Source organism: Vipera berus, assembly GCF_964194415.1.
Source record: "Vipera berus genome assembly, chromosome: 1".
In the NCBI taxonomy this organism is placed as follows: domain Eukaryota; kingdom Metazoa; phylum Chordata; class Lepidosauria; order Squamata; family Viperidae; genus Vipera; species Vipera berus.
Window position 1 is genome coordinate 359,455,625 of NC_138202.1, and position 22,344 is coordinate 359,477,968.

Consider the following 22,344-nt stretch of genomic DNA (forward strand, 5'->3'; position numbering starts at 1 on the left):
CTAGTGTAATAAAAGATATATTAAGTGGAGATTGTGGACTTGTTTTCAGTTATACATGCTGTTTATATTCGGATTAAAGATTAACTAGCTCCATTAAAGTGATATTAACAGTAGCAGTATTAACAGTATAACAGAATTGGAAGAGGCCTTGGAGGTGTAAAAACAGATCATGCTACACTAAAAACAGATCATGCGAAACCAGTCTTATTTGATTCTTTAGTCATGTGACTAAATTGGTGGACCAGCGGAATGCTGTGGACATGGTATACTTGGACTTCAGCGAGGCATTTAACAAAATAAACTATAACCTACTTCTTGGAAAGCTTAAAAAAGGTGGGTTAGAAAGCATCAGCATCTGATGGATTTTTAACTGGTTGACAAACGGCACTCAAAGAGTAGTCCTTAATAGTACTACGTCTACATAGAGGAAAGTAAGCAATGGGATACCACAAGGTTCTGCCTTAGGCCCAGTACTCTTCAACATCTTCATAAATGACCTAGATAAAGGAATAGAAGGGGAGCTTATCAAATTTGCAGATGACATTAAGCTGGCAGGAATAGCCAACTCCCTAGATCATGGGTGTCAAACTCGCGACGTGTCACGATGTATCACGACTTTTTCCATTGCCGTCAATGGGGTGGATGCATGACGCATCTGGCCCGGAGGCCAGCAGTTTGACACCCCTGCCCTAGATGATAGGCTCAAGATCCAGACTTAAACACTGGGCCCTATCTAACAAAATGAAATGCAACGTAGAGAAAAGTAAAACTAAAAGTACACATATAGATTGGGCAAAACTAGGTTTAATAGCAACTGTGAGAGGGATGTTGGAGTCTTAGTGGACAATCAATTAAAAATGAGTTAACAGTGTGCGGCGGCAGCCAAAAAAGCCAATGCAATCCTAAATTGCATTAACAGAGTGATTCAATCAAAATCAGGTGAGGTACTAATACCACTCTACAAAGCCTTAGTAAGACCACTAGAATACTGCAACCAGTTTTGGTCTCCACACTGTAAAAAAGATGTTGAGACTCTAGAAAAAGTGCAGAGAAGAGCAACAAAGATGATTAGGGGACTGGAGGTCAAAACATATGAAGAATGGTTACAAGAGCTGGGCAAGGCTAGTCTATTGAAGAGAAGGACCAGGGGAGACATGATAGCAGTCTTCCAATATTTGAGGAGCTGTAACAAAGAGGAGGGGTTCCACCTATTTTCCAAAGCACCTGAAGGCTAGATAAGGAACAACAGATGGAAACTGATCAAGGAGAGATTCAACCTGGAAATAAGGAGAAATTTCCTGACAGTGAGAACAATCAACCAACGGAACAGACTGCCTTCAGATGTTGTTGGTGGTTCAACTAAGCTTTCAAGAAGTGACTGGACTGCCACCTGTCAGAAATGGTGTAGGGACTCCTGCTTGGGCAGGGGGTTGGACTAGATGACCCACAAGGTCCCTTCCAACACTGTTATTCTAAATTCTTCTAGTCCAGGGATGTCAAACTCGCAACGTCATGTGATGTGTCACGATGTATTGCGACTTTTTTTGCAATTGCCGGCAATGGGGTGGGTGCGGTTTTGCTAGGATGCATCCGGCCCGTGGGCTGGCAGTTTGACACCTCTGTTCTAGTCCAACCCCCAGTTCAAGCAGGGGAGCCTATATACCATTCTGGAAAAAAAGGCTCTCCAATCTTGTTTTGAAAGTCTCCAGTGATAACAGAATAAGAGTTGGAAGGGATGTTGGAGGTCTTCTAGTGCAACTCCCTGGTCAAGCAGCAAAGTTTATACCGTTCAGACAAATGTCTGCTCAATTTCTTAAAAACCTCCAGTGCTGAGCACGCACAACTTCTGGAGGCAAGCCGTTCCACTGATTAATTGATCTCTGTCAGGCAATTTCTCCTTAGTTCTAGGTTGGATTTTTCTCTGTTATTTTTCCAACCGCTACTTCTTGTCCAGCCCTCACATGTTTTAGATTTGGAGAATGGGCTGACCCCCTCCTCTCTGTGGTAGTCCCTCCAATATTCAGAGACTGCTAGCATGTCATCCCTATTCCAAGCTGTGAAGATGTCTTGATGTCCTCCTGCAAAGAATGGGAATTGGGTTATCTGCCCACAACAGATACAGATTACATAGTTTCTGTCATTTGCACAATGAAGTCATGCTATGCATAACTTCACTTGCTTCCCTCCCCCATAGATGCATAACAAAGCCACCTTACTTTGTTTCAAGCTTGGCTATTTTTTTTTTTAGTTCAGTGTCTTAAGTGGACCCAGCCCACAGTTTGTGATTCAGCATATATTGCAAGCCTGCAAAAAGGGCTGAAAGAGCTGAGCTGTTATACAAAGCTAACCATTTGTTTTCCATAGATAGTAGATAGATTGCATTTTTGTCCCAAACTGTCCCCGTAGATTCCTACTAAATTTCAAGAGACATTTTTTTTGGATAAAGCTCAATCTGCAATCATTTGCTGAATACAATAGGATGGTTTTGTGGAAAACCTCCATTAGTGGAAATTCATTGGCCCTGTACGAAGGCAGCGAATTATCTCCCCTTTGGAAACTTACCAAGCTTTCTCACTACTGTACTTCTATATTTTCCTAAACGACAGAGAAACTGAAAGCGAACTAGTTGGGCAATATTTTTAAACCAATATTTTTACATGTTATTTTATTTTGGAGACACCAACTGCCTCCAAAGCAACTCGTAGCTATTCAACGTGTAAAAGAAAATACAAACACAATTATATAAATAGCAGTCTGGACCACAAAACATGTAACCTTTTCTTAATGATGGCAGTTGGGAACAGCAGCTCCGTCAATAAGCAACACCGTCATTAAGCAAGACATCACATGACCATGATGGACTTATGATCTAACTTCCACAGTGGTTGTTAAGCGAGGCATCGTGTGACTGTAACTTGTTGATTTCTCCATTGACTAAGGGTTGGAAGCCAGCTGTGAAGCATGAAAATAGTGGTCCTATGGCCATGGGATGTTGCAGTGGTCCTAAACACATCATGAACGGCCGGAGTGTGCTCAAGACACCACCCTCTGTCTCAAAGAGATTGACACTATCACACGGACTGAACTACAGGCCACACCCTGGCAGCCTTAATCCAAGAAGCTTGGATCCCACAGACAAGTGAACGAACAGTACAGAGAACATTGTCAAGTTCCTCATGAGTCACCACCTCTCACTCAACCTGAATCACATAAGACATCACTCCTGATACCTTGTCTTATGTATTGAATATAGAGAGTTGTGTTAAAGTGAAACTAACTTAACTCCAACTGCTTGTGAAGCTAAAATGAAACTAACCTTAGATGACCCTGACTGTTAACTCCAACTCTTTTTGGAGGGAAATTTTGAACATTCATATTTGGGCGGGTTGTTGTTCAAGTATTGTAATTGGTTAAGGCCCTGTGGGCTCAGAGTATAAATTACAGGTAATTGCCTACAGTTCTCAGTTCTAGTTTGAGTCAATAAGTAATGTTGTATCCATGCTGCTCTGTTCCTTGCCTACTGAAGCCCAGTACACAATACCTTGACCCATCTGAGTCAATTGAGCATGAATCTGAGTAACTTTATTCATCAAAAAGGCAGATCATTCCTCACAGCAGCCTTGCAGATGATCTTGTCTCCTGTCGCTACCTAGCAGGGACCGAATCAACACAAAGAGGGACACTGGGCAGTTACCAACCGATGCGATAACACTGGACAAATCTTAATGCTTCACCACCTTTATCACCACAAGGTAATCTACACCATGGGCTCTTACCCATAATCATTTTTTTCACGGATAATTCTCCAGTTGTCTCTTCTGGCACTTCATCTCCTGAAGCTACTCAGTAAATTAATTTTTTGTCCTTGAGCACAGTGTACATGGAGAAGTGATAAAGTCCAAGGTGCCCTCCATTCCCAGGTGGTGATCAAGGTCTTGGTCAACCCACCCACCAGATCCTCAGGGAGAACTCCAGGACCTGTGTAAGGACCTGCCTCAACTAGGTCTCCGAAGAAAGCAGAACTCTTGAAACAGGCATTGTCACAAAAGGAACTTTTTATTGAGAGTTAGTGACAGCAAGGAAGCAAAGCGAGGTCTGTGGAAAAATCCCGCAAAAGCAGTATATCAAAAGCAGTATTCGTTACTCCTCCCCCCCAGGGTCACTCTGTCCATTTGATTTTTGGCCAATCCACAGGCGGTATATTGTTTTGGTAACAGTCTCCTCTGGCATGCTCTTCAAGGTCTTGGCTTCATTTTCCTTCAGCTCCAGGCGCAAACCGTCTTCCAGATAAGGGTGATGGCATCCGAGCACATTCCTTCCCCTGGGGAAGGGCAATATGGCATAGGAAAAGCAAAGCATGTTGTATATCCCCACATTGTAATGCCCTCTCCCAACAGAATGGCAGGCCCCAAAAAATGGTTATAGAAGCATGTATAAGCTAGCAGAGAAAGTAATACATTTCTTTGAGAGGATCTGACACCCTGTTTGGATCCCCATATGTTCCATCTAGTGCCTGAGGCCGGCTGATCAAATAAACTCTGTTTTCCCATAATGGAGGCTGGTGTTCTGTCCCAGCCTACGTGAGTCCTTGTTATGCTCACAAGGAGAAACCCCTCTTCCAACAAGCAGGCAAGAACCGCAAGAAAAAAACAAACTCCTTTTCTTATTCACAGACCTGAGTCAATGTCCAAGGCAAACAGACACAGTTCACAGAAAGTCAATCCTCAACACGAACGGTTGCGTTCGGCAGCCAGCACCTCCCACACCTTCCCTTTTATAATTCAGCCCAGGCTTGGCTTCCTAATGCCTTCTCCTTTGCCTTTGGAGCTGCCCCATTGCATTCCTCTGTCCTACTCTCTTCTCTTGCTGCCGCTTTCATGCATCCTGGATTTCTCCCAGCTGTGGTTCATCACTGTCCAACTCAGCCTCCCAGCTCAGCTGTGTCTCAGCCTGAGCGCAAGTAGAGGGGCCAGGCTCCCTGTACGACTGTGAGTCTCAGAGCTCCTCAGAGCCTTCCTCTGACTCTAATGTCATTCCAGGCCCCTCCTCCTCATCTGAGTCCTCAGACTTCACGGGCTGGCGAAGAATCACAACCAGTGGCACCAGTGACTCTGAAAGTAATCACCAAATGCTCTGTTAATGTCCTCCACCACCAGATCACATCACAATTGTCCTAAGACCAAAAAAAAACCCAGATCTAATGTGCAGCTGCTGGCATGTGTCAGGTTGTCTATGACACGAGGGAGGTCCACAGTTACCATAGAGGCCACGAACTTCGGAGCTTCCTTGGAATTGACACCACTAGGCAGCAAATTGAAATCCCCAAGCATCCAAACCTCAAGGACTGTATTGCCAGCCTAGTAGAGGTATCCAGCAGCCAAGGCAGGGATATTGCTGTGCAGTAGGGAAGGCAGTGTACCAGCATCAATTTCAATTGGTCCCTGGTGTACAACCACAGGGACTTACATCCAATTATCTGCGCAGAAAGGCCTCTGAGAACTTTCAACGGTTTGTGGATAAAAACAGCTCTTTGGTGTTTGTTGATGCACGGCCCAAGACTCAGGTGGACACAGTTCTGAGAAACAATATCCCTTGTGCCTTTTTCTTTTGGGATGAGCAACGCACAGGGGGAAAAAACAACAAACAGACAAAGAAATGAAAAGCACGAGATGAGATATAATCATTAAAATTGGTTTGCGCCAACCTAGTCGCTACCCATCTCTGTAGGGTTAAGGTTAGGGTTAGGGTCTACTCTGACAAGCTACCTTTAAAATAATTTCCACCCATCTTCCAGAGGAATTTTGTGTCCATGAAAATCGTAACATTTGGCAATAATCTCTAGGGTTTCCAAATGCAGTGCCTGTACATGGAGATTTCTGTGGCGCAAGCAAGGAAAATTGTGATTGCTCCTGCAGTGCCTTTAAAACAGGTTGCTGTGCTATGCTGATAATTCTGTATGATTAAGTGGATAGCAAACAATTGCTGCCAGGAAAATTACAGGGCAGGCAAACATGCATCTCGACCTTATGACCAGCTTGATCACGTGGGTGCATTTAGAGTCCCCAGAAGAATTTAAATCAGCTTGAGCTTAAAAAAAAAACCACTTGGCTACGGGTTTAAAAAAAACAACACCCTACTACATGAAAAGAAAGTTCTGTGTGTTTACAAAACAGATATTGTATGGAGTCTTATACCTCATTACAGAAGGAGGTTGCTTTGATTATATAAAAACATTTCTATGCAATAGAAATTAAGAAATTAAGAAAACCAAGATCATGGCATCCGGCCCTCTCAATTCCTGGCAAACAGATGGGGAAGAAATGGAGGTAGTGACAGATTTTATTTTCCTGGGCTCCAAGATCACCGCAGATGGGGACTGCAGCCAAGAAATTAAAAGACACATGCTCCTGGGGAGGAAAGCCATGGCAAATCTAGACAGCCAGAGCAGAGACATCACCCTGCCAACAAAAGTACGTATAGTTAAGGCTATGGTCTTCCCAGTTGCAATGTATGGCAGTGAAAGTTGGACCATAAGAAAAGCTGAGCGCCAAAGAATGGAGGCCTTTGAACTCTGGTGCTGGAGAAGACTCCTGCGAGTCCCTTGGACTGCAAGGCGATCAAACCGGTCGGTCCTAGAGGAGATCAACCCTGACTGCTCCTTAGAAGGCCAGATCCTGAAGCTAAAACTCAAATACTTTGACCACCTAATGAGAAGGAAGGACTCACTGGAGAAGAGCCTAATGCTGGGAAAGGTGGAGGGCAAGAGAAGAAGGGGACGACAGAGAAGGAGGTGGCTGGATGGAGTCACTGAAGCAGTAGGCCTGAGCTTAAATGGACTCCAGAAGATGGTAGAGGACAGGAAGGCCTGGAGGAACGTTGTCCACGGGGTCGCGATGGGTCGGACACGACTTCGCAACTAACAACAACAACATGCAATAGGAAACCAAACAGATTTTATAGGACAGTCTTGTTTGCCTCCTAAGAAAAAGAGTTAACTAATGCATAGGAAATTGCTCTTTTTCTTCTATTTGTACTCAAAAGTAACCTCTTTTACTACATGTGTGGGAGGGGAGATCACAAATGGTGATCACATGATCCTGGACTATGCGCAAAACATTGTAAAGACACGCCAGTTGCCAAGCATCCAAATTTTGATCACATGACTGTGGAGATAATAATAATAATAATAATAATAATAATAATAATAATAATAATAATAATAATAATAATAATAATAATAATAAAGAAGTTGGAAGGGACCTTGGAGGTCATCTAGTCCAATCCCCTGCTAAGGCAGGAAACCCAATACCATTTCAGACAAATGGCTGGCCAGTCTCTTCTTAAAAACCTCCAGTGTTGGAGCATTCACCATCTCTGGAGGCAGGTTGTTCCACTGGTTAATTGTTCTAACTGTCAGGAAGTTTCTCCTTAGTTCTAGGTTGCTTCTCTCCTTGACTAGTTTCCATCCGTTGCTTCTTGTCCTGCTTTCAGGTGCTTTGGAGAATAGCTTGGCTCCCTCTTCTTTGTGGCAGCCCCTGACATATTGGAAGGCTGCTATCATGTCACCCCTCACCCTTCTCTTCATTAAACTACACATACCCAATTCCTCCCCTTCATGGATTACTGCCTTGTCGTGGCGAAGGGGCTTGCGTAATTCAATGAAGCTATGAGCTATGCCGTGCAGGGCCACCCAAGACGGACAGGTCATAGCAGAGAGTTCTGACAAAACGTGATCCACTGGAGAAGGAAATGGCAAACCACTCCAGTATCTTTGCCATGAAAACCCTATGGACAGTACCAAAAGGCAAAACGATATGACGCTGGAAGATGAGCCCCTCAGGTCGGAAGGTGTCCAATATGCTACTGGGGAAGAGCAGAGGGCTAGTACTAGTAGCGCCAGAAAGAATGAAGCGACTGGGCCAAAGCCGAAAGGACGCTCAGCTGTGGATATGTCTGGTGGTGAAAGGAAAGTCCGATGCTGTAAAGATTTTTTCTCCATAGGAACCTGGAATGTAAGATCCATGAATCAAGGAAAACTGGACGTGGTCAAACAAGAGATGACAAGACTGAACATTGACATCTTAGGTATCAGCAAACTAAAATGGACAGGAATGGGTGAATTTAATTCAGATGACCATCAGGTATACTACTGTGGGCAAGAATCCTTCAGAAGAAATGGAGTAGCCTTCATAGTCAATAAAAGAGTAGGAAAAGCAATACTGGGATACAATCCTCAAAATGACAGAATGATCTCAGTTCGAATCCAAGGCAAACCATTCAATATCACAGTAGTCCAGGTCTATGCCCCAACCACCAGTGCTGAAGAGGATGAAATTGACCAGTTCTATGAAGCACTACAGCACCTTATAGAACTAACACCAAAAAATGATGTTCTTATCATCATGGGGGATTGGAATGCTAAAGTAGGAAGCCAAAAGATAACTGGAATAACAGGCAAGTTTGGCCTTGGAGTGCAAAATGAAGCAGGGCACAGGCTGATAGAATTCTGTCAAGAGAATACAATGGTCATAGCAAACACTCTTTTCCAACAACCCAAGAGACGGCTCTACACATGGACATCACCAGATGGTCAACACAGAAATCAGATTGACTATATGCTCTGCAGCCAAAGATGGAGAAGCTCTATACAGTCAGTAAAAACAAGACCAGGAGCTGACTGTGGCTCAGACCATGAGCTTCTCCTTGCAAAGTTTAGGCTTAAACTGAAGAAAGTAGGGAAAAGCACTAGGCCACTCAGGTATGAATTAAATCATATCCCTGTTGAATATACAGTAGAGGTGACAAATAGATTTAAGGAATTAGATCTGATAGACAGAGTGCCTGAAGAACTATGGACAGAGGTTCGCGACATTGTACAACAGGTAGCAACCAAAACCATCCCAAAGAAAAAGAAATGCAAGAAAGCAAAATGGCTGTCTGAGGAAGCTTTGCAAATAGCTGAGGAAAGGAGGGAAGCGAAAGGCAAGGGAGAAAAAGAAAGATACACCCAATTGAATGCAGAATTCCAGAGAATAGCTAGAAGAGATAAGAATGCCTTCTTAAATGAACAGTGCAAAGAAATAGAAGAAAATAATAGAATAGGGAGGACCAGAGATCTTTTCAAGAAAATTGGAGAAATGAAGGGAACGTTTAATGCAAAAATGGGCATGATAAAGGACCAAAATGGCAGGGACCTAACAGAGGCAGAAGAGATTAAGAAGAGGTGGCAAAATTACACAGAAGAACTATACAAGAATGAGCTTAACGTCCCTGATAATCACAATGAGGTGGTCACTGACCTCGAGCCAGACATCCTAGAATGTGAAGTGAAGTGGGCCTTAGAAAAGCTGAGCAACAACAAAGCTAGTGGAAGTGACAGTATTCCAGCTGAGCTATTCAAAATCTTAAAAGACAATGCAGTAAAAGTGCTACACTCAATTTGCCAGCAAATTTGGAAAACTCAACAATGGCCACAGGATTGGAAAAGATCAGTTTACATTCCAATTCCAAAGAAAGGCAGTGCCAAAGAATGTTCAAACTATCGCACCATTGCACTCATTTCTCATGCTAGTAAAGTCATGCTTAAAATCCTACAAGCTAGACTTCAGCAGTATGTGGATCGAGAACTACCAGAAGTGCAGGCAGGATTTCGAAGAGGCAGAGGAACTAGAGATCAAATTGCCAACATACGCTGGATCATGGAGAAAGCTAGGGAGTTCCAGAAAAACATCTACTTCTGCTTCATTGACTATGCTAAAGCCTTTGATTGTGTGGATCATAACAAACTGTGGCAAGTTCTTAAAGAGATGGGAGTACCAGACCATCTTATTTGTCTCTTGAGAAACCTATATGCGGGTCAAGAAGCAACAGTGAGAACTGGACACGGAACCACTGATTGGTTCAAAATTGGGAAAGGAGTCCGGCAAGGCTGTATACTGTCGCCCTGCCTATTTAACTTATATGCAGAGCACATCATGAGAAAGGCAGGGCTAGATGAATCAAAAGTTGGAATTAAGATTGCCGGAAGAAATATCAACAACCTAAGATACGCAGATGATACCACTCTAATGGCAGAAAGTGAAGAAGAACTAAAGAGCCTCTTGTTGCAGGTGAAGAAGGAGAGTGCAAAACTTGGGTTGAAACTTAACATTAAGAAAACCAAGATCATGGCATCTGGCCCTCTCAATTCCTGGCAAATAGATGGGGAAGAAATGGAGGTAGTGACAGATTTTATTTTCCTGGGCTCCAAGATCACTGCAGATGGGGACTGTAGCCAAGAAATTAAAAGACGCTTGCTCCTGGGGAGGAAAGCCATGGCAAATCTAGACAGCACACTAAAAAGCAGAGACATCACCCTGTCAACAAAAGTGCGTATAGTCAAGGCTATGGTCTTCCCAGTTGCAACGTATGGCAGTGAAAGTTGGACCATAAGAAAGGCTGAGCGCCAAAGAATTGAGGCCTTTGAACTGTGGTGCTGGAGAAGACTCCTGCGAGTCCCTTGGACCGCAAGGCGATCAAACCGGTCAGTCCTAGAGGAGATCAATCCTGACTGCTCTTTAGAAGGCCAGATCCTGAAGCTAAAACTCAAGTACTTTGGCCACCTAATGAGAAGGAAGGACTCACTGGAGAAGAGCCTAATGCTGGGAAAGATCGAGGGCAATAGAAGAAGGGGACGACAGAGAATGAGGTGGCTGGATGGAGTCACTGAAGCAGTAGGCGTGAGCTTAAATGGACTCCAGAAGATGGTAGAGGACAGGAAGGCCTGGAGGAATGTTGTCCATAGGGTCGCGATGGGTCGGACACGACTTCGCAGCTAACAACAACAACAACCCAATTCCAGCAACCGTTCCCTATATGTTTTAGCCTCCAGTCCCCCAATCATCTTTGCTGCTCTTCTCTGTACTCTTTCTAGAGTCTCGACATCTTTTTTACATCGTGGTGACCAAAACTGGATGCCGTATTCCAGGTGTGGCTTTACCAAGGCATTGTAAAGTTGTATTAGTACTTCATGAGATCTTGATTCTATCCCTCTGTTAATGCAGCCTAGCACTGTGTTGGCTTTTTTGGCAGCTGCAGCACACTGTTGGCTCATATTTAAGTGATTGTCCATTAGGACTCCAAGATCTCTCTCACAGTTATTACTACTATCGAGCAAGTTACCACCTATACTATACCTGTGCATTTGATTTTTCCTGCCTAAATGCAGAACCTTACTTTTTTCACCATTGAATTTCATTTTGTTAGATAGTGCCCAGTGTTCGAGTCTGTCCAGATCCTCCTGTATCTTAAGCCTATCTTCTGGAGTATTGGCTATTCCTGCCAGCTTGGTGTCGTCTGCAGGATGCTGTGAGAGTCGTAAGTGCAAGGACCAATCATCTCATTTTTTTTCAGTGCTGTTGTAACTTTGGACGCTCACATCTTCCCTTGCTAGCTGGAGAATTCTGGAAGCTGAAGTCCACACGTCTTTTAAGTTGCCGAGGTTGAGAAAAACGTGATTATGTACATTTGTAAAAAAAACCTCTTCAGCGTAAACCACTGTTTTTACCTTTGGCCTGGCATGTGCCTTTCTGTGCCGAATTAACTTTTTGTAAATATCTTATTTTTTTTTTGGAAAATACTCCTGCGGGCTGACTATTTTATTGACTGCAATTCTTCAAACCTCAACAAACCTTACAAATCTTAATTTATAAGCCACCCAAAATCACTGAGAGTGATCGGTTGGAGATATAAAACTTCTAAATAAACAAAAATAAATAGATACATTTATTCCTTTTTTTTATTAAAGAGTTTTACAAAAACAAGATTTTACAATATATCCCCAAATCCCCCCGCACCCCAAACCCGCCCACTTCCCCCCCACTTCCCAGAGCTAAATACAGGATTATAGTTATAATAATCATATTCTAAATAAAAATTATGCATAATATACAATTAACCAAATTCATAATGTGCTTTAACTCCCCTTTAACATAAATACATACAAAGTACCAATAACAATATCCCACTAAAATCTACTCATAAGCTAAATGGAACTTTTTAGTCCCATATTTATTCTGAATATAATCTATCCATCTCCTCCAAACTGAAATATATCTTTCCTGTGAATGATCTTTCAAGTAAGCAGAAATCTTAGACATTTCTGCAAGATTCGAAACTTGAAACACCCATTCTTCTATAGTAGGCAAACTATCCTTCTTCCAATATTGTCCCACCAGTAACCGTGCTGCTGTTATCATGTTCAACATCAAATTGGTTTCTTTAACATCACAATCTACAACAATACCCAATAAAAACAATTGCGGAGAAAACTTTATCTTTCTCTTAAAAATCTTTTGAACATTCGGAACAATAGATACATTTTTCCAACTGAGTGGCAAATCCTTCTTTCTCTTCCTCCTGCTACTCTGGCAAACCTTGCAGAACTGTGACCTTTCGATGGAAAGTAGGTTGAGATGATCTAATGGTCTGGAAATGAGAGCTGGACATAGCCGGTCAGAGTCTCTTTGCACAAGCCTGAATGAAGTGAATCACTCGTTACAGCACTAATTTTGAAAGGTAAAACGTGGAAGATTCCAGAAAAAGAAAAAACCGAACAGGTTCAAGGAGATCGAACAGAAAAAGACCACATTCGAGAATGTTTTTTTTTAACTGGATTCATCCTAAACAACGTTAATCGGAATACATTCTTTAAGTGCTTATCACAACAGCAATATTTATTTATTTATTTATTTTATTAAATTTGTATACCGCCCTTCTCCCGAAGGACTCAGGGCGGTGAACAGGGCATATATAAATAGAAAATACAAAAATTAAAAGAGAATTAAACAATTGCCCAGATAAAAACAGTAACAGTATAAAAACCGATTAAAAACCCTAACGTCCCCCATCAGGCCAGGCCAGCTTGTTCAAATAAATGGGTCTTCAGACCGCGCCGGAAGGAGCGAAGGTCCGGTGCCGTCCAGAGCTCAACCGGCAGTTGGTTCCATAAAGCCGGAGCGCCCACAGAGAAGGCCCTCCCCCTGGGGGCCAATTTATCAATTATGGATAGACTGACTTCCTAGCATCACAAGAATTCAACGCAAGGTGTATTGGATGTTTTTGTTAAACCTGGAACCTGGATAGCTCAAATTCAAGGGTTTAAAATCTCCTCAAAAGGTCTGTACTTCCCAAACCTGAGTAAATTTACCCCCAATTGGATAAATGTGTGTGGGGCTGTTTTGGGGGGGGGGGTTTGGGACAACAACCTACAAACCCATTACCCATCACAACCGGGACATTTAAATTGATTTATAGGTTGCCGTGGGTACTAAAATATATGTGAAAAATCTCCCAGAAGTATTATTGGAGCATTCACCGCTTCTGGAGGCAGGTTGTTAATAATAATAAAGTTGGAAGGTACCTTGGAGGTCATCTACTCCAACCCTCTGCTCAGGCAGGAAACAAATGGCTGTCCAGTCTTTTCTTAAAGACTTCCATTGTTGGAGCATTCACCACTTCTGGAGGCAGGTTGTTCCACTGGTTAATTGTTCTAACTGTAAGGAAGTTTCTCCTTAGTTCCAGGTTGCTTCTCTCCTTGATGAGTTTCCATCCGTTGCTTCTTGTCCTGCCTTCAGGTGCTTTGGAGAATAGCTTGACTCCCTCTTCTTTGGGGCAGCCCCTGAGATACTGGAAGACTCCTATCATGTCACCCCAAGTCCTTCTTTTCATTAAACTAGACATTTTTGAGCAGGGTAATGTTTGTGAACACTACTATACATACATTTTGTGAGCAATTCTTTGATTTTAGTTTCACACTGAGAAACACCTGGAATACTGCATCCAGTTTTGGTCACCACGATGTAAAAAAGATTTTGAGACTCTGGAAAGAGTGCAGAGAAGAGCAACAAAGATGATTGGGGGACTGGAGGCTAAAACATATAGGGAACGGTTGCTGGAATTGGGTATGTGTAGTTTAATGAAGAGAAGGGTGAGGGGGAACATGATAGCAGTGTTCCAATATCTCAGGGGCTGCCCCAAAGAAGAGGGAGTCAAGCTATTCTCCAAAGCTCCTGAAAGCAGGACAAGAAGCAATGGATGGAAACTAGTCAAGGAGAGAAGCAACCTAGAACTAAGGAGAATCTTCCTGACAGTGAGAACAATTAACCAGTGGAACAACCTGCCTCCAGAAGCGGTGAATGCTCCAACACTGGAGGTTTTTAAGAAGAGACTGGACAGCCATTTGTCTGAAACGGTATAGGGTTTCCTGCCTGAGCAGAGGGTTGGACTAGATGACCTCCAAGGTCCCTTCCAACTTATTATTATTATTATTATTATTATTATTATTATTATTATTATTATTATTATTATTATTATTATTATTATTATTATTATTATTATTATTATTATACCTGGCCTTTACATTGTTTAATATCCTGGAATTTGTAGCTTCCTAAAACATCCTTTCTTAATCCTTCCAACCAGCCTTTTCCTTCCCGGCTCCTTCCAGCAAGCAATCTTTGGTTCATGATGCCTACTTTTAAAAAGTCTAGTTCTGAATTTGAGCCAATTGGGATTTTTTTCGGGATTTTTTTTTGTCTAAACCTCCATATGAGATTTAAATATATTTTTTCCCGGAAGGCTCATTAAGAATGATCCATATGAAAAGACCTCTTCTTCTGGATCAATCGTTTCTCCAATATAATTGCAAGATGCCTCTCAAGTTACTGGAATAATATTATATTTTTTTCTAGGGGAGTGTCCCAATCTCACTTTTCAAATAAACGCTAAGCAGAAAGCAGTTCTTAGCGGGTGACTAGATGTGTCTGAACAAACTTTCCGGCTTTCATAATTACGGCTAGTCCTCGACACAATCATTCGTTCAGTGACCATTTCACACTTACAACGGGACTGAAAATTGTGACTTGTGACCGGTTTTCACCACTGGCGGGATTCAAATATGCAAACAACCGGTTCTCTGTGTGGATGCCGCTTCCGGAAGTCCATTCTGGGCCTGGGCAACAAAAAATTAGCTACCGGTTCTGCCGAAGTGGTGCGAACCGGCTGAATCCCACTCCTGGTTTTCACCCTTATGACCATTTCAGCATTCCTGTTGTCCTGGGATCAAAATTCCGACACTTGGCAACTGACTCGTATTTATGACGGTCGTAGTGTCCCGGGATCTTGTGATTCCCCTTTTGCCACTTTCTGACGAGCAAAGTTCATAGGGAAGCCAGTTTCACATAACAGCCGTGTTACAAACTTAACAACGGCAGTGTTTCATTTAACAACTGCGGCAAAAAAAAGTCGTAAAATGGGGCAAAACTCCCTCATCAACTGCCTTGAGTAGCGATGGAAATTTGGGGCTCAATTTTAAGTCAAGGATTAGTGAGACCGAACGGAGCTGATCTGAAGCTAGATATTTCTCCCGTACTGGGTGTTGTGATTCAGGGTCAGCCTGTGGGTTCGGCAGTTGGGTCGGACGACTCAGAGGAGGAGGAGGAGGGGGGTGTTGAAGAACTTGCTGAGGGGATTGGACAGCTTGATGAGAGCCCCCAGCCAGGCCCCTCTCATCGGGTCACGACACAGACCCAGCTGTGTGAGCCTGACAGCGTGGATGAAGATGACCCACAGCTGGCCCTGTTCAAGGACGCCCGACGCAGGAGGCAGTCGATCAGGAGTAAACAGAGGAAGGCAATGGGGCACCTTGGAAGGAGGCAGAGAGAGGCCACGCCCTGAACTGTATTTAAGGGGAATGTGTGGGAGGGCTGGTTTGCTGAAGGCAACCACTTGGAAAGTTCCTGTTTCATAGCTCCTGTTTCATGGTTGGTGTCTTGTCTTGCTCTGTTTTATGTGAATAAATTTGGCAGGCTTTATTCCAGCCTTTTGCCGTTTGTAAAGGGGTTGTCCCTGCTTTTGCTACAGGGCCGGTAGCAGGCTGGTACAGAACACTGGGCAGCAACTTTTGCCTAAATAAATTGCAGAGATTGTGGGTGGATCCTTGCACAAGCTGGTTTAAAAGCAGCTGACCCAGGCAGGAAGACGTTCTGGTTGGGCCTGCCGGGTGCCCTTTGCAATTTCTCCGTCTGAATCACAAAACGGGCAGGCTTCCCAGGAACTTTTGCCCTGCTGACTCATGATCATGCAAACATTCCCGCAAAGAGAGCAAGGCTGTAGGGTGTGGAGAGAGAAGAAATGTATTTGGAAACTCAAAAAGTCCTGATAGCAAAGGAACTTCGAACGCCCCACCAACTCTGTAAACCAGGTCACAGTTTCCAGGTTATTCTTTCTCTGTGTGCGCGCACACATACACAAACACACACACAGGGCATGAGACTGTTTTCTATTTCCCAACAAAACCCCTTGTTTCTGGACTTCCTAGCAACAGTTGTCAGTGGAAACGGCCTTGGTGTATTTATTAACTCCTCACTTAGATCCAGTAAAGATCTTGGGCATTTTTTTTTCTTCAGATTTGCACAATGCAAAACAAGGTGGTGAAATTGGATCGGTCATGTGGACGACCCCATTTGCCCCTATCACGACATAAGACCGTAATGGGAAGGCTCCGTTGTGGTCCTAACAGCTAGTCCTCAAGTTACGACCACAACTGTTGCCGACTATAGCAGGCAGTGCTCATCTCCGTCTCAAGGCAATTGAGCCAGTGCTATCCAAAGACCTTTTCCGCTGTTACTTGCCACGATGACAGTGTGGAGCACTGCTATCTTCCCACAGAAGTGGTACCTATTGTTCTACTTGCATTTACGTGGCTTTTGAACTGCTAGCTGGGCAAAAGATGGACCAAGGAACTCTGGGCTGCCGGCAATAATAATATATAATAATAATAATAATAATAATAATAATAATAATAATAATAATAATAATAATAATAATAATAATAATAATAACAATAACAATAACAACAACAATAACAATAATAATGCGTAACAGTGATACCCATTGTCATCGGGGCACTGGGAACTATGTCCAAAAACTTTGCAAAACACATGGAGAAATTGCAGCTTCCTGCAATAACTCCAGCAAAGCTATAAAAAACTGCGCTACTCGGACATTTTAAGGAGGTACCTGGTTGACACCTAGGATGCTGGCAGCAGCCCGTGTCAACCATTAGGGCCAGTCAATTTGAGTGTAGGTGACTGAGTTTCATGTTTTATGAATAAAAGTTTAATAATAATAATAATAATAATAATAATAATAATAATAATAATAATAATAATAATGATGATGATGATGATGATGACGACGACGTTGGGAGGGACGTTGGAGGTCATATAGGCCAACCCCCTGCTCAGGCAGGAAACCCTATACCATTTCAGACAAATGGCTGTCCTGTCTCTTCTTAAAAAGGTCCAGTGTTGGAGCATTCACCGCTTCTGGAAGCTCGTTGTTCCACTGGTGAATTGTTCTAACTGTCAGGAAGTTTCTCCTTAGTTCCAGGTTGCTTCTCTCCTGGATTAGTTTCCATCCGTTGCTTCTTCTCCTGCCTTCAGGGGCTTTGGAGAATAGCTTGACTCCCTCTTCTTTGGGGCAGCCCCTCAAATACTGGAATGCTGCTATCATGTCACCCCTCATCCTTCTCTTCATTAAACTGGACATTCCCAATTCCAGCAACTGTTCCTTATACGTTTTAGCCTCCAGTGCCCTGATAATCTTTGTTGCTCTTCTCTGCACTCTCTCCAGAGTCTCAACATCTTTTTTACTTCGTGGTGACCAAAACTGGATGCCGTATTCCAAGTGTGGCCTTACCAAGGCCTTGTAAAGTAGTATTAACACTGCAGGTGATCTTGATTCTATCCCTCTGTTAATGCAGCCTAGAACTGTGTTGGCTTTTCTGGCAGCTGTAGCACATGGCTGGCTCGTATCTAAGTGGCTTTCCATCTGACAAGTCCAGCGTCTTAACCTCTGAGCTACTGGGCCACACAATTACAAACCACACGAATTACAATTCCACACGAATTAGAAACCAGAAATTTTATGCTGAAAAGCAGAAATACGGGTGATCCTTGACATACCATCACAACGGGGCCCAAAATTAAGGTTGCTAAGAAAAGGCAGTTGTTAGGTGAGTTTGCCTCCATTTAATGGACCATTTTTGCCACCGTTGTTAAGCTAATCATTGCGGTTGATAAAGAGTGCAGAGAAGAGCAACAAAGATGATTAGGGGACTGGAGGCTAAAACATATCAGGAACGGCTGCTGGAATTGGGTCTGTCTAGTAACAAAGAGAAGGACCAGGGGGGACAGGATAGCAGTCTTCCAGTATCTCAGGGGCTGCCCCAAAGAAGAGGGAGTCAAGCTAGGCTCCAAAGCACCTGAAGGTAGGACAAGAAGCAACGGGTGGGAACTCATCAAGGAGAGAAGCAACCTGGAACTAAGGAGAAACTTCCTGACAGTGAGGGTAATTAACCAGTGGAAACTGTGAATGCTCCAACGCTGGAAGTTTTCAAGTAGAGACTGGACAGCCATTTGTCTGAAATGGTATAGGCCAGGGTTTCCTGCCTGAGCAGGGGGTTGGACTAGATGACCTCCAAGGTCCCTCCCAACATCATCATCATCATCATCATTATTATTATTATTATTATTATTATTATTATTATTATTATTATTATTATTATTATTGAATCATGCGGTTGTAGCTTTGAACCGTCAGCAAAAGGATGGTTGGAAGTCAAGGACTGTCTATAATAGTCCAACACATCCGTGATTCAGAATGGGCTGCTTCGTTTTAGGACCTGCCCTCTTTTCTTCCCATTCTGTGCTTCTTTTGTTTTTGATTGCAATGGCTTTTGTCTGAAATGGTATATAAGGTCTCCTGCTTGATCAGGGGGTTGGACTAGAGGACCTCCAAGGTCCCTCCCAGCTCTGTTATTCTATGAAATTAAAGAGGCCCTTGAGTCAAGCTCAACTCCTAATGGTCTGATCACACAAACTATACCTTCAGTAAGGCATTTGATAAAGTAGATCACAACCTACTACTTGATAAGATAGAAAAATGTGGGTTAGATAGCATCACCACCAGATGGGTTCGTAGCTGGCTGACAGGCCGTACTCAGCGTGTGGTCCTTAATGGAACCGCATCTACATGGAAGGAAGCGTGTAGTGGGGTGCCCCAGGGCTCTGTTCTGGGCCCAGTGCTCTTCAACATCTTCATCAACGATTTGGATGAGGGGATAGATGGGGAACTCATCAGATTTGCAGACGACACCAAGCTGGCAGGAATAGCCAATACTCCAGAAGATAGGCTTAAGATACAGAAGGATCTGGACAGACTTGAACACTGGGCACTATCTAACAAAATGAAATTCAATGGTGAAAAAAGTAAGGTTCTACATTTAGGCAGGAAAAATCAAATGCACAGGTATAGTATAGGTGGTACCTTGCTCGATAGTAGTAACTGTGAGAGAGATCTCGAAGTCCTAGTGGACAATCACTTAAATATGAGCCAGCAGTGTGCTGCAGCTGCCAAAAAAGCCAACACAGTGCTAGGCTGCATTAACAGAGGGATAGAATCAAGATCGCGTGAAGTACTAATACCACTTTACAATGCCTTGGTAAGGCCACACCTGGAATACTGCATCCAGTTTTGGTCACCACGATGTAAAAAAGATGTCGAGACTCTAGAAAGAGTACAGAGAAGAGCAACAAAGGTGATTGGGGGACTGGAGGCTAAAACATATAGGGAACGGTTGCTGGAATTGGGTATGTGTAGTTTAATGAAGAGAAGGGTGAGGGGTGACATGATAGCAGAGTTCCAATATCTCAGGGGCTACCACAAAGAAGAGGGAGCCAAGCTATTCTCCAAAGCACCTGAAAGCAGGACAAGAAGCAATGGATGGAAACTAGTCAAGGAGAGAAGCAACCTAGAACTAAGGAGAAACTTCCTGACAGTTAGAACAACTAACCAGTGGAACAACCTGCCTCCAGAAGCGGTGAATGCTCCCACACTGGAGGTTTTTAAGAAGAGACTGGACAGCCATTTGTCTGAAATGGTATAGGGTTTCCTGCCTGAGCAGGGTGTTGGACTAGATGACCTCCAAGGTCCCTTCCAACATTATTATTATTATTGTGCCATTCTGCCCCACGTCAACCCTACCAAACATTGAAGTGTAAAATTTAAGATTGCTGATCAGCTCTACTTCTATTATTCACGGTTTTGCTTTGCTCTTCAAACCATTTCCCGGGGCATTAAGAGCTCTGAGAAAAATCCTTTTTTTTTTAACCAGGACAGGAAGAGCCTCTGGAACAGCTCAGAGCTTTAATTATGATTTCCTGTTTATGTGATCAGGCCATTAGGAGTTGAGCTTGACTCAAGGGCCTCTTTAGAGCTGGGAGGGACCTTGGAGGTCCTCTAGTCCAACCCCCTGATCAGGCAGGAGACCTTATATACCATTTCAGACAAACAGCCGTCCAATCTCTTTTCGAAAACATCCAGAGATGGAGCACCCACAATTTCTGGAAGCAAGTCATCCCACTGATTAATTGTCCTCACTGCCAGGAAATTCCTCCTTAATTCCAGGTTGCTTCTCTCCTTGATGAGTTTCCATCCGTTGCTTCTTCTCTTGCCTTCAGGTGCTTTGGAGAATAATTTGACACACACACACACACACACACACACACACACCTCTTCTTTGTGGCAAACTCTCAAAAGTGCAGAGAAGAGCAACTAAGATGATTAAAGGCCTGGAGACAAAAATACAGTATATGAAGAACTGTTGCAGATTTGTGTTTGGCAGCTAGTCTAAAGAAGGACGAAGGGTGACATGATAGCAGTACTCCAGTATTTGAGGGGCTGCCCCCCAAAAAGAGGAGGGGGTCAACTTATTTGCCAAAGCACCAGAAGGCAGGACAAGAAGCAACAGATGGAAACTAATCCAGGAGAGAAGCAACCTGGAACTAAGGAGAAACTTCCTGACAGTGAGAACAATTAACCAGTGGAACTCCTTGCCTCCAGAAGTTGTGGGTGCTCCATCCCTGGAGGTTTTTTAAGAAGAGACTGGACAGCCACTTGTCTGAAATAGCATAGGGTCTCTTGCTTGAGCAGGGGGCTGGACTAGAAGACCTCCAAGGTCCCTATTCTGAATTTAATTATTATTTTTTTTAAAAAAAATTGGAAGATGCTATCATGTCTCCCCTAGTCCTTCTTCTCAACAGATTTCTCGGTTTTGAAGATTTCGAAATCCAGTTCCCATTACGTGACCTCATAATTCATCATTTTAGCCATTCTCTTATTGACTGCAACCCATACGGTCCTTTTGCCAATTGGGCCCGCAATACTTCCTGACGTCGTCGCTTCTATACAGGAAGCATGCATTTCAAGTCTGTGTGATGATCATTTATTTAAAAAGATTTCCCTGCATCACCCGTAGTCACGGCTGTGGTTTATACAGAACACAACACATCAAGCAGGAAAGAATCCAGTTCAACTTCTTTTTTGAAGGAGGTTTGAAGGAGGAGAACAGAGAAGAGCAACAAAGATGATCAGGGGGATGGAGGCTAAAACATATAAGGAACGGTTGCTGGAATTGGGTATGTTCAGTTTAATGAAGAGAAGGACGAGGGGGGACATGATAGCAGTTTTCCAGTATCTCAGGGGCTGCCCCAAAGAAGAGGCAGTCAAGTTCTTCTCCAAAGCGCCTGAAGGCAGGACAAGAAGCAACGGATGGAAACTCATCAAGGAGAGAAGCAACCTGGAACGAAGGAGGAATTTCCTGACAATTAGAACAATTAATTAGTGGAACAACCTGCCTCTAGAACAGGCATGTCGAACTGCTGGCCCGCGGGCTGGATGCGTCACACCGAAACCACGCCTATTCCATTGCCGGCAATGAGGAAAAAGTCCCGATACATCACGCGACATCACGTGACGTCGCGAGTTTGACATGCCTGCTCTAGAAGCTGTGAATCTCCAACACTGGAAGTTTTTAAAAAGAGACTAGACAGCCATTGGTCTGAAATGGTGTCGGCTTTCCTGCCTGAGCAGGGGGTTGGACTAGATGACCTCCAAGATCCCTCCCAACATTATTATTAATGATCATCACACAGTCAGCCAGATGTTCAGACTGGATTTGGCGTTTTTGTCTACCTATCAAGTCCTTCCCAAGGACCTGGGATAGGCAGATCTGGATGTTTGATGGTATTACAGATCTCGTCGCAGGACAGAAGCAGTTCCTAGTAAGGCTGCCTTTTGCAATTGACTCATGACGAATTTGTCAATGCCGATGACGGTGTTCAAGTGGTGCTCCAGTTGTTTTGGGGTTGCACCCAAGGCGCCTATGACTATTGGTGCCACCCTTGCTTGCCTTTGCCACACTCTTTCTATTTCTATTTGTAGGTCTTTGCATTTTGTTATCTT

The 22,344-nt window shown here is 43.4% G+C and overlaps 1 protein-coding gene across 1 annotated transcript in view; it reads right to left on the bottom strand.

The window, feature by feature from the left end:
• Window positions 1-12,376: 12,376 nt before the first annotated feature.
• LOC308674138 (N-acetylglucosaminyl-phosphatidylinositol de-N-acetylase-like) overlaps window positions 12,377-22,344 on the bottom strand; it is a 67,037-nt gene continuing 57,069 nt past the window's right edge. The window contains exon 9 of the transcript XR_014027811.1: window positions 12,377-12,513. The gene's annotated coding sequence lies outside the window, so the exon portion shown is untranslated. The remainder of the gene's footprint in view (window positions 12,514-22,344) is intronic.